The sequence below is a fragment of the Passer domesticus genome, chromosome 4 (assembly GCF_036417665.1).
Source record: "Passer domesticus isolate bPasDom1 chromosome 4, bPasDom1.hap1, whole genome shotgun sequence".
In the NCBI taxonomy this organism is placed as follows: Eukaryota; Metazoa; Chordata; class Aves; order Passeriformes; family Passeridae; genus Passer; species Passer domesticus.
Window position 1 is genome coordinate 80,937,336 of NC_087477.1, and position 11,508 is coordinate 80,948,843.

Sequence of the window (11,508 nt, forward strand, 5' to 3'; positions counted from 1 at the left end):
AGAAATCATAGAAAACAAATAAGAGAAAAAGTGAATTTCAGTAATATCAAAAACTGTCTTTGGAAAACTGAAACCCTTCAAAATAAGAGGGAAATGGAAAGGCTGATTTGAGATACATCCCCAGGAGAGAAAAGGAAGCCTTGATGGACCTCAAATACCCAGATGTATGTGACTCTAAAAGTATGAAATTATACACAGGAAAACTGCACATGGGTGAATCCTGTCAACCCAAAATTGCTCAAACAATGATCTTAATGAGGAATGAGCTTATTTAATGTATAAATCCATCACTAGACAGTGAGCTTTTCCCCTCTGTCAGCTTCACCCATTTTCTGGACATGGTGCTGACTGTAAATGAAATTTTCTTGACAAGAATTCATGATGGCACCAGTAGCTTCAGGGGACCTTGGCTTGACAGGAGCTGTGGAGATGCTTCTCTGGGTGGCTCTGGATTTCCCCTATGCCCTTGGGGGCAGAGCCCTAAAAGACTCATGATTTTTAGTTCATGCTCCTTGTCAATGCAGACAAAAATTTGCTATTATTGGAGGCTCGAGACTTTTATGTAATTCCACAGGAGAAAGATGTCGATGAATTCTAAGTGCATCTGATTATAAATTGGTCAATATACTGCTGGAAAACTCAGTGGAGAAAAAGAGGGGGGAAAAATTCAGCCTCAGATGCGTGATATGGAATATAAACATGCTAAAAATATTCTGTCCTGTGCCTGTATTGTTCTGACTCGATGGGAAACTGTCATGGATTTGTTTTCTTATTGATACAAAATGCCAAAATCCCAAAATATCTGCCAGCATCTCTTAAAGGCTTGTGTAGCATCAAAATTATATTGTGTCTGACATATTCTTCAGCTGGGAACAGTCAGAAATAGGATGGAAAATGCCTCTTCCTCACTGTGGGTTTTGATTTCCATTAATAAAAGTTCTTCTGAGTGTGACACACGGAAATAATAACAATCCAGAATAAAATATCTAATATTACAGTAAGCAAAAAATCCACATTTTTCCTGTTCTTGGGTGTTGTTTTAGAAAACTTTTTCCCAGTGGCTTTCACATTTCATTCTGTTCATTGTGGTACATGGTACAAATTCCATATAAAATATCAAGCATTAGAATACTGGGGGTGGGTTATGAAGGACTTGTCCACAGATATATATATATTTTTTAAGACTGCAAACTGCAGTGGAAGTCATTTTGTCAGCATTCATAAAACCTAAATAAAGGTCATGCATTCTGCTCAACAGAAAAAAATATACAAGTAAATATATATTATTCAATTATTTTGGTTTGTTTACACTGATCTTTACTCCTACTGTGAACATGTTTCCTTTGGATTAAATAGGAGCAAGAAGAAAAGAGAAAAACAAGTTTTAAAACAGTAATTTGGGGTTTTCTTGCAACACTTACTATATTCTTTTTTTCTGTAATTGGCTCCCAAAATGAATTCAGTCACCAGCAGCACAGTTAGAAGGAAATCAATCAGTTGGTGGAATAATGGGGATACTTTTCAAGTGGTGATGCTGCAGCACTGAAAACAGAAAAGTAATTTTTTTTCAGTAGGAAAGAAGTTGGATTTCCCCCTGTGGCTGCTGAAATTGAGCTTATAGGTAAATTTGTTTTCACAGAAGCAACCTCGCTTGTCTCCTGCTATTGAGGCAGCGTCTGCTGGCGTCACGGAGTGGTCACTGCTGCAGCACTGGAGTCTGCCTGCAGAATATTTATAACTGCTGCCTACTTCACTGAGGGAAAAAACACTTTCCCAAGGACCTACTGGCTCATTATTCCTTTTTCTGTTGCTCAAAATCATAGAAATAAAGTGCTGGAAGAGACCTCCAGAACACGTTCAGTGTGAGCAAATATCAGTCAGATTCAGAGGGTGATTTTTTTGGGAATTAATTGGACCCTGGGCTTATAGCCTCTTCAGAGAGATGTGGGACCATGGAATCACAGAATTGTTTGGGTTGGAAAAGTCCTCTGAGATCATCAATCCCAACCTTTATCCCAGCACTTCCAAGGCCACCACTGACCATGTCCCCAGGTGCCACATCCTCATGGCTGTTAAATCCCTCCAGGGATGGGGACTCCACCACTGCCCTGGGCAGCTGTGCCAGGGCTGGACAACCCTTTCCATGAAGAAATTTCCCCAATATCCAATCTAAACCTCCCCTGGCCCAGCCTGAGGCTGTTCCCTCTCCTCCTGTCCCTGTTCCCTGGAGCACAGCCCGACCCCCCCGGCTGTCCCCTCCTGGCAGGAGCTGTGCAGAGCCACAAGGTCCCCCCTGAGCCTCCTTTGCTCCAGGCTGAGCCCCTTTCCAACTCCCTCATGCCAGCAAATATTTGGATTTTGGAGCATGTAAACAAATAACCCCTCTGATTTTTGGGCAGAGTGGCCCTGAGGCTGCTCCTATTTCAAATTATGCATTGATCAGAAGGGTTTGGTCAAAGAGCTATAATTGTATGTGGTTTCAGAAGGAAATTTTGGTATCTCTCTCTTCTTGTAACAACTTCAAGGAACATAACCTGGCATGTCCATTCCCTGGTACCTGGTACAGCTGGTCAGCATCACCATGGAGTGAGATATAGCAGAATATTCCTAATCCTGGGACATTTCTGGGAGAATCCTCACACTGCTGGATGCCAGGGGTGACCGGCAGGCTTGGCTGCACTGGGGACAGCACAATTGTGTGAGGCTGGGGGCAGAAAACATCCCAGGCTTTGAGAAAATCTTGATTTTATGAGCTTCCCCATGCTGGCCTGGTGAATGCAGGACTTGTCTTTCAGTGCCTGAGTGCTGCTGAGTCAGGATTTGGGAAGGTTACCCTGGAAGGAAACAGCAACACTCACATGACACTCATCTCTGAGCAGAGGGATAAGAGGTGTAAGCAGCATCTTTATTCTGTTATCTGAGCTAACAAAAACACCCTGAAGCAAAAACAAATATCTGCTCTTCAGGAATCCAAACCACTCATTTCTGCAAATTAATTTTTTTAACCTTTTTATTGCCAGTGCCTCCCAAAGGAAAAGCACCTCATGCTGTCTTTGTAAACTGTTCCCACACACTCAATAACAAGCTAACAAGCCCGCTGATAATTTCCTTTGCAACTGAGCTTTCCTGGGACAACTTTGCTGCTGTGGAAGAGGGCTCAGGGGAATGATTAAAAATGTTCAGTTGAGAGCTGGCTCACGAGGCCAGTGGCTGCCTTGACAGCTGGAATGTGCAGGAATTTTGGTTTACCAAAAGGCATCCAAGCTCTTCTTGATGCTCTGGGATTGCATTCTCACTGGTGGCTGCTCCAGGGATTGTTCCAATATTTAGAGTTCCCTTTGCCTTGCTCAACCAACACTGAAAATTTGGAAGACCACAACAGGAAGATGTGTTAAACAGTCAATAGCACCAGAGGGAATTATAAAAAGAGCCTTTCAGCAAACAAAGCAGTTTTTTGATGAGAAAGTGGTATGGCAGAATTTTGGGTCATGAGTCAGCCTCATTCTAATAATCCAATAGGAGAGGATGTGTCCCATCTTCTGGGGTGAGAGAAGAGGATTTTATAGCAGTGGCAAAAAAAATTAATAGGAATTAACCTCAAAGGGAACCACTGCTCACATTTCAAGGACAGAAGGCATCCAAATTCAGCATTGTCTTCGAAACCACCAGTTGTCATTAATGAGAATAAATTTTCAATTCCTATGGAAAACCAGTTTTCCATAGGAATTTAATTGCCTGCCAGCTTTTGCATGCCCAGCCAAGAGTGTAAGATTTGCAAGGGGGACTGTAATGTGGGACTGTGGAGGGAGAGGCCAAATATCTCTGTAAAGAATTTTCCTTCTCTAGGACAGTCAGTGCAGCTCAGTAGAGACACTTTCCATAGCTAAAGGCATGGGTGATACCAGAGACTTTAAAAAGAGATCTCAAAGAAATTCTGGCAAACTGTGGACTGAATAATGGCTGGCAGCAAACCCAGATATCTTCTCTGGGTTTTCAATGGAGAAAGTTAATTAAAGGGAGGAGGAGGTGGAAAGAAAGCTTGTACCAAAGCAGTGTTTGAGAGACTTGGCTGCTGGTGCCAAGGCTGCAGCCAGACTGTGGCTCATAAACAGCTATAAAAACACCCCCCAGTACTGTGTAACTGACTGTAAAGTCCTAATCAAACACCAAAAGCCACAAACTAAACATGGCACGGGATAAGGAAACACAAGACAGCTTCACACTGCATGTTTTCTAAAAAAGCCAGAGTTTATAGGGCATCCCTTTGCAATGAAAGCTGCAGCTGGGCAAGAGCCAGGGCTCAAAGGTGGTGGAGGAAGTGCAAGGTGAGGATGTGGAGGCTGCCTGCTACATCAAGTCATACATTTATCCTTCTGGTCTCTACAAGCTGACCTATCTCCCATGTCAAACTCAGAATTATTCAGAAATTAGAGGAATGGCAGATTTGTCTTTACAAACAAGCTCTGGGTGCGCTGGAAGATAAAACTAGCACTGAGTGATAAAAGAAACAACAGGAAGGATTCCACTGATTGATGAATGGAAAAATGATATTTGCCTTTGTAGGTTTGCTGATAAATGAAATTGGATATTCAAAGTGAAAAAAACAGTGGGGAAAACCATAAATTCCATGTCAATTAAAAATTAAAAGGGAAATTAGAGGGAAATCTTTGGTATCAGGCGTATCAGGAAGTCTGTACCTCTCAAGTACTCAGCCAGTGGGGAAAGAGGGAAGGGAAATGCAGCCAGGAAATTGGGATAAAAAGGAGGCTGCGTCCTCCTTGATAGACCCCAGGGGAATGCCCCATGTCCTCTCCCTTCATTCAAATAAAGTAAAAGGACTCCTTGTCTCCTTTTTGGACATAAGCCTCTGGTGTTTGTGGATTTATTTTCCTGACAGAAATAAGGCAGTTTGTGCTTATTTCTCAACCAACAACCAGGTTTTTACCCTCACTAAAAAACCCTGCCCCTTTCAAATACCTGCTGCTGGAGCACTGAAAGTATCCCTGTAGCCCCTATGTGTGCAGCTGTAAACTCACCACCAGATCCTCAAATTCATGCTCAACCTTGTTCTTATCTTCCCCACTTCTCCTCCCTTTATCTCTTCTGGTTCCTGGGCCAGTGAAAGCAGCTGAACCACTCAGGGCAGAGATGATAAGGAGAACACTGCTGCCTGAGCACACACATCAATTTTGAAGGTTCTAAAATCTCCAAGTCTGGTGGTTTTTCTTAGCCAGACGTTTGTGAAGGCATGGGGTTGAACAACAGGAAAGGGGACTTGTGTAGAATTGGAAGCCTGTCTGGTTGGAACTGAGTGTCCATTCCCTAACAGGGCGCTCCACTGGCCCCTGCCACTGATGCCTTCCCAACCTCTGTGCTCCTGGATGCTCAAGTGTGAAGTTTCTCACATTCCCCACATTCCTTTCAACACCTTTTTCAAGGTGAGTTATCACAGCTGAGGCTCCTCCCTGGCCAGAATCCCTTAAGTGACAGAACTGCTCTGCAAGCAAATTCTTGGAAATTTATTTCCTTGGAAACTTATTTCCTTGGAAACAGGCTGTCTTGCTTCTCCTGTAAGGATTCTTGTACTCATTTGATAAGGCCAGAGGACAAATCTACCCCACTGCCACCTGGGCTGGTGCACATTCTTTAGCACTGACATATTGTATTTGCCCCGTGTCAGGAAGGAATGATGAATCTGACTCCATGTTCTCAGAAGGCCAATTTATTATTTTATGATACTATTTTGTATTAAAGAATGCTATTCAAACTATACTAAAGAATACAGAAAGGACACAGACAGAAGGCTAAAAAGATAATAATAAAAACTCATGACTCTCTCCAGAGCCCTTACACAGCTTGGCCTCAATTGGCCAATGAGTCAAAACAATTCATATGAAACCAATGAAACAATCACCTGTGGGTAAACAATCTCCAACCACATTCCAAAGCAGCAAAACACAAGAGAAACAAATGATATAAGAATTTGTTTTCCTTTTTCTCTGAGGCTTCTCAGCTTTCCAGGAGAAAAATTCTGGGTGAAGGGATTTTTCAGAAAATATGAATGTCACACTGATAGGTTAATGTGACTCCTGTGTCTCATTCACCTGGAGCAGGAAAAGAATTCTCTCCATGTTCTGCTTCACTGGTGTCCCTGTATGTGATGCCCAGAGCAGCTGTGGGTTCCCCATCCCTGGAACTGTCCAAGGCCAGATTGTTTGGGACTCTGAGCCACCTGCTCTGGTGGAAGGTGTCCCTGCTCATGGCAGGGGGTTGGAACTGAATAATCTTCAAGGTCCCTTTCAATCCAAACCATTCTGTGATTCACAAGTGACTTTGGTTTTTCTGACTAAAGGCTGTTTGCATCACTTCAGTGAGTTCAGCCACTCAGCTGCAGTGTGAAATCTTTTCAGGGTGTCTACCACAATTACCATATTTGAGGGTCATCAGCCACAAATAAGCAAAGTGTTTATTTTAGGGCTGTGTTTAAAAAGAGAGCTAAAGCTGAGAATAAGTTTGTAAAGTAGTCTGAAAAACAATAATCCATTTTAGCTGCTATTGCAACCTCCTCCTGTGTGCTTTTTTAAGCCTAGTAGAGACATGAATAGAGAAACTGTCACCCAATAATGTGACTTATTCCAAGAGCAGATGCACAACAGGAAACAATTAACATGCTGTGGATCTTACTACTGCCTATGGCACTGCAGTGAAAAATGTAGCTGTCCAAACAGCTTTTATTTTTATCAACAATTAATTTGTGCCCAGAAAGAGTTGAGATGAACTTGCAGAAGACTTCTCAGAAGGGCTATAAGGAAACAGAGAAAAAATTGAGGAGGCAGGATGCAATCCCAAGTGTACATTTGAAGTGAACACCTGAAAGTTTATAGAGGGAATTTGAAGTAATTCTCTATAACTTCAGGAAGACTATGATGCTCTTAATTGGTAAAGATTTCCTAGATAATAAATTAGTTCTTTCTGTCCATTCATTGCATCATACACAATGCAGTTTAACTTCTATTTTCAGGGGTGTGACACCAAAAATTCAGATAAATTTCACAGGTGTCACACTTGTAGGTCCTTCTTGCTGCTGAATTAGCTGTAAATGTAGATAATGTGGACAGAATCTTAATTTTCAAAGTCCTTTCTTACTTTGGGATTACAGCAAAGGGTCTGCAAATGCAGAGAGACTTTTACTGGCAGGAAAAAAAAAAGAGAATAAAACTATTTCACAGAAACACTTATGTTATTAATGCCTGAAAATGCAATGGTAGTATGTCATGTAGGACAGTAGAAGAGATGAAATGTATTATCTCTTTTGTGTCTAAAAGACAAAAAAACACAGCATCTGTAGAACTCAGTGCAATTCTTTTATGGGCAAGACCAGGCAAGACAAGAAAATGGAATTGATTTTTGGTATGTTTGAGTTTCTACACTATGATCTGTGTTCTTGGAAGCACTGCACTCTTTACATTCTCAATTCTCACACTGAGAACCAGGAACTACAACACTCCAGGCCCCCTCTTGTTGCAGCATGGCAGGGTGGTAGAAATGATTCACAGGATTCCACACCCTGTGACTGTAAAAATTGTGCAGCCTTTCTACTATTTCCTTGGAGCCTGGAATCAGCAGATGGATTGGAGATTTTTTAGTTTAATGTGGGAGAGTTACTGAAGCAAAGAGGAGCTGCAGAGCTGCTCATTTGCCATCTACCAGCTGGATCACACTCCGCTTTGAGGTACAACCCTCTACAACTTTCCCAGACATTTCCCTAATTAAATTATAACCCCAAAAAATCAGGGCAGTCTCTGAATGGCATTTGAAGGTATGGCAAGCTGGTGACTTGGAAAGGTGAAATTAGACAGCTTTGGTTTTGGGCTGAGGCTGCTGAAAGGGTAGTGGGTCATTTGTGCCAAGATTAGTTCTGAAAGTCACAGTTCTTTTGCTCATTCTCAACCACCACAAAACACAGAAGTCCTCAGAAACGCATTGATATTTTGGGAGTGTTGGGATCTGCCTGCTTGGAGGGATGGGACTAGAGTGGTTCCTTGGGTTGGCTCGTGCTGAAGGAACTCAGATCTTCTATTGAATACTTCAGCCCTGGATGACACCCCTGCCTTCACACAACTGCAGGGCCCAGAGGCCAAGCTCTGTCACAACACATTCCCTGCAATGAAACCAAAAACAGAAAGCTGAGGTTTGAATCCCCAAGATTCCTGCAAAGCCAGAAAGGACCATCTCCAGAAGCTTCTTCCAACTAATTCTTACATAGTTCCACACATTAAAGTCATATAAAAATCCATCATCTGTTTATTGCTTGCCAGCGCTTGGAGAGTTAACATTAAGAGCAGCTTTTTTTTTTTTTTTCTAATTTCTTTTCCCATTTACCTCTCATAGTAGTGTGAGTGGGAAGAAAAATGCTCCTTCACTCTCTCCAATGACAGCAGCTCCTGGGTACTCACCCAGCAGAGTGGCACAACTGATACCCAAAATAATGTTCATTGTGCAAGGGAGGGAGTGAGGCAAGGATTTGGGGAGGAGAGGGAACACAGACAGCACCAAGAGGAGCCAACATTCTCTCTGTAGGTAAACTATCACATTACAGAACTTGGCAATACAAAATACTTTCACTGAAAAGGAATGGTCTGAGGTCTCAGAACAATTCAATATTCCCACTCAATTCTTCCTCTTGTTGCCTAGCAAGAGTGGAATCTGCTGTTAATTGAGCCTCTGACAAATGACCGAGGCAAAAACAAGCTGATTTGAGGCCAATTACCAGCCACAGGGTGCTCATGACTTTGGATCATTTCATGAGGGTTTTTTTTTTAAGCTGACCACACATTCACAGGCAGGATGCTTTAAATAAAATCATAGGAAAGTGGATGTAGGTCTCTCTGAGGGCATTTGGGACCTTTCCAGTAGGGTTGGCTTGTGAACTGTGACCAAAAGCATTTGTGCAATCTGACATCCCTTAGCTGGTGGCCTCTGATCCAAATCCAGAGGGAAATGGAATAGTTCAATACACTGATAGCAACAAACAGGAAACATGGTTCCTGCGCAGGCTCCTCCATCTAATCAGAATAAGGGGGGTTTGGGAACCTTTTTTGGGCTGTTTTTAATGGCACAGACCATCTTGTCGTGGAATTAGGTTTGAGTGTGGGCAGGAAATCCATGTCATTAACATTTGTGCATCGCCATTTGGAAATTGTATATTCTGTCACATTCTTCACCAGGTCGTTGTTCTCTCAGGCAGCCTCTGAGTGTACCAGAGGTTTCTCAGAGCTCAAAATGTGGACCACAGCTCCAAAGTGGTTGTTCTCATTGGAAAGCAATGGCTTAGAGAAGGTCTGAAGGCTTCTGGAAACAGTTGATATTCTGTGCAGAGGATTGTTGAGAAAAGGGTTAACGTGGTGATGTGAAAAAAAGTGTGGTGGAGGGGAGGAACTGGAAGTACAGAAATGATTTGGTGTGGTGCAGTCTGGGGTAAAACTCACCCCTCAGAGTCCTCTCCATGCTGCTTCAGTGAACTGGCTCTGCATCAGCTGCTTTAATCATAAATCCTCACAAAGCATGTTTGGATTATGTAGCAGACACACCTTGGAAGGAGAGGAACCATGTCAGGATTTATATTCAGGAATACTTCTTTATCCTCTAAATTTGGTTGTTCAATCAATCTCACCACCATCTCAAACAATTGGTGTCTGAGGGTCCTGTTTGACTCAAAGGTCCTCTACATGGGTAAGGACAGGTACACATTGAATAGCACAAAAACGTAAAAAACCCAGCCACTACAAATAAATACTGTTTTTAATAAGCACTAAATTATATGGAATTAGAAGAGATAAATATGTAAATTGTTCTTTTAACCTTTTGCAGAGCTCATGATAAATGAAGCATCAGTTTCTACACAAAAGCAAATTTCTCCTAAAGAAAACAGTTATAAACACAAATTTCTTAAGATATTCATTTTTGCTTCTCTTTTTTTGTAAACCTAAATTATTATGTTCATTGTCCAGAGTTCACAGGCTAGAGCAAAGTTTAATTGTAAATGGTACACACTGAAAAATGCAATTCTGTATTCAGCTTCATGTTTTCTCACCTGATTTTACATCCATAAATTTTGTTGGTAAATTTGTCTATCACCACTAGCCTTGGGCACAGACTGAAGTGCAGAATGTTCCATCTAAAAAATGGGAACACTTTTTGGTCTAAGGATGATCAAGAACTGGTGCAGGTTTCCCAGTGAGGCTGTGGAGTTTCCTTCCCTATAAATAATTTTAAAACCAACAGTTTTCACACTCAGTCCTCTGCAATCAGCTTCGGGTGACCCTGCTGGAGCAGAAGGTTGGACCAGAGATCTCCAGAGATCCCTTCCAAACTCAACTGCTCTGTGACTCTGTGAATTCCCTTAAACATGGGAAAATTATCAATCCTCAATGTTCTTGCTTCTCGAATTAAAGCTTAGCAACAGTACACAGAAATGTCTTAGGAACTGCAGGATACAAAAAGTATTTTGTTTGAAAGATCAGGGTGGGTATTTTGTTCACCACCTCCGAATGCACTTAACTGTGAACTTCAGTCTGCCTAACACAACATCATCTGCCAAGACTGAGCAGTCAAGTGGAAAATTAGCTCAACTGCAGCTCCTGCAAGCTGTCCCACTCCTTTCCTGTAGCTGAGTGATTCTTTGGGGGTTCTGAAGTGTTTGGTACCCTTGCAGATGTCAAGGGGTGACCACAGAAGGAAACTTCAAGAAAAAAAATTTGAATTTCTCCTCTTGTTAGCAAGAATGAACCTTGCAGTCAGGATGAGTCCATTTTTTCTATTATAACACGTTGGAATTCCAGTGAAATGTCCTCTGTTTGCAAATATGTTTAAAATGCCACAAAAGGTTGTGAAATGACAGGGCCATGATTCATCCCCCTGTCAGCCCAGCTCTAACAAACTGCGTCACCCCGCTCCAATCACAGGAGCTCTGAGTGAGGTTTGGGAGGATGAGAAACAGATGAGAGCAATTAGATTTAGAAACATCATTAACTAATATAATGTAAAGGCAGGGAGTGAAGAGTGAAGCAGAGGGTTTTAAAAGTGTAAAAAGAAATTGTAAAAAAAGAAAAATGGCAGCTTCACATTTGGCTTGCTTTTCTTCTTTTTAGCATTCTTGTAAAGGGAAAGTCCAGACTTTAAATGAGCAGCACATAGCTCCCAGAAATACATTCAACACTCATCACATAATTGTTTTCACTCTGTCTCTTCTCACAAAGGCAAAAAAAGGAGCCAACATTTGAAGACTGGGATAGTCTAAGTTAGAGATAACAGTACTGCAGGCAGAGATGTAAAGAAATCAGGAACATAGAACAGAACAGTTGCCTGACAGAGAGAAAAAGGAGCCTTGATCAAGGGGGCTTGAAGACACAGCTGAATAATGAATTAATGATTCTCACAGCGAGCTGGAGAAATGTTATCACCCTTCAGATCACACTGCAGCTGAATGTGAAACTGAGAATGTGCTTT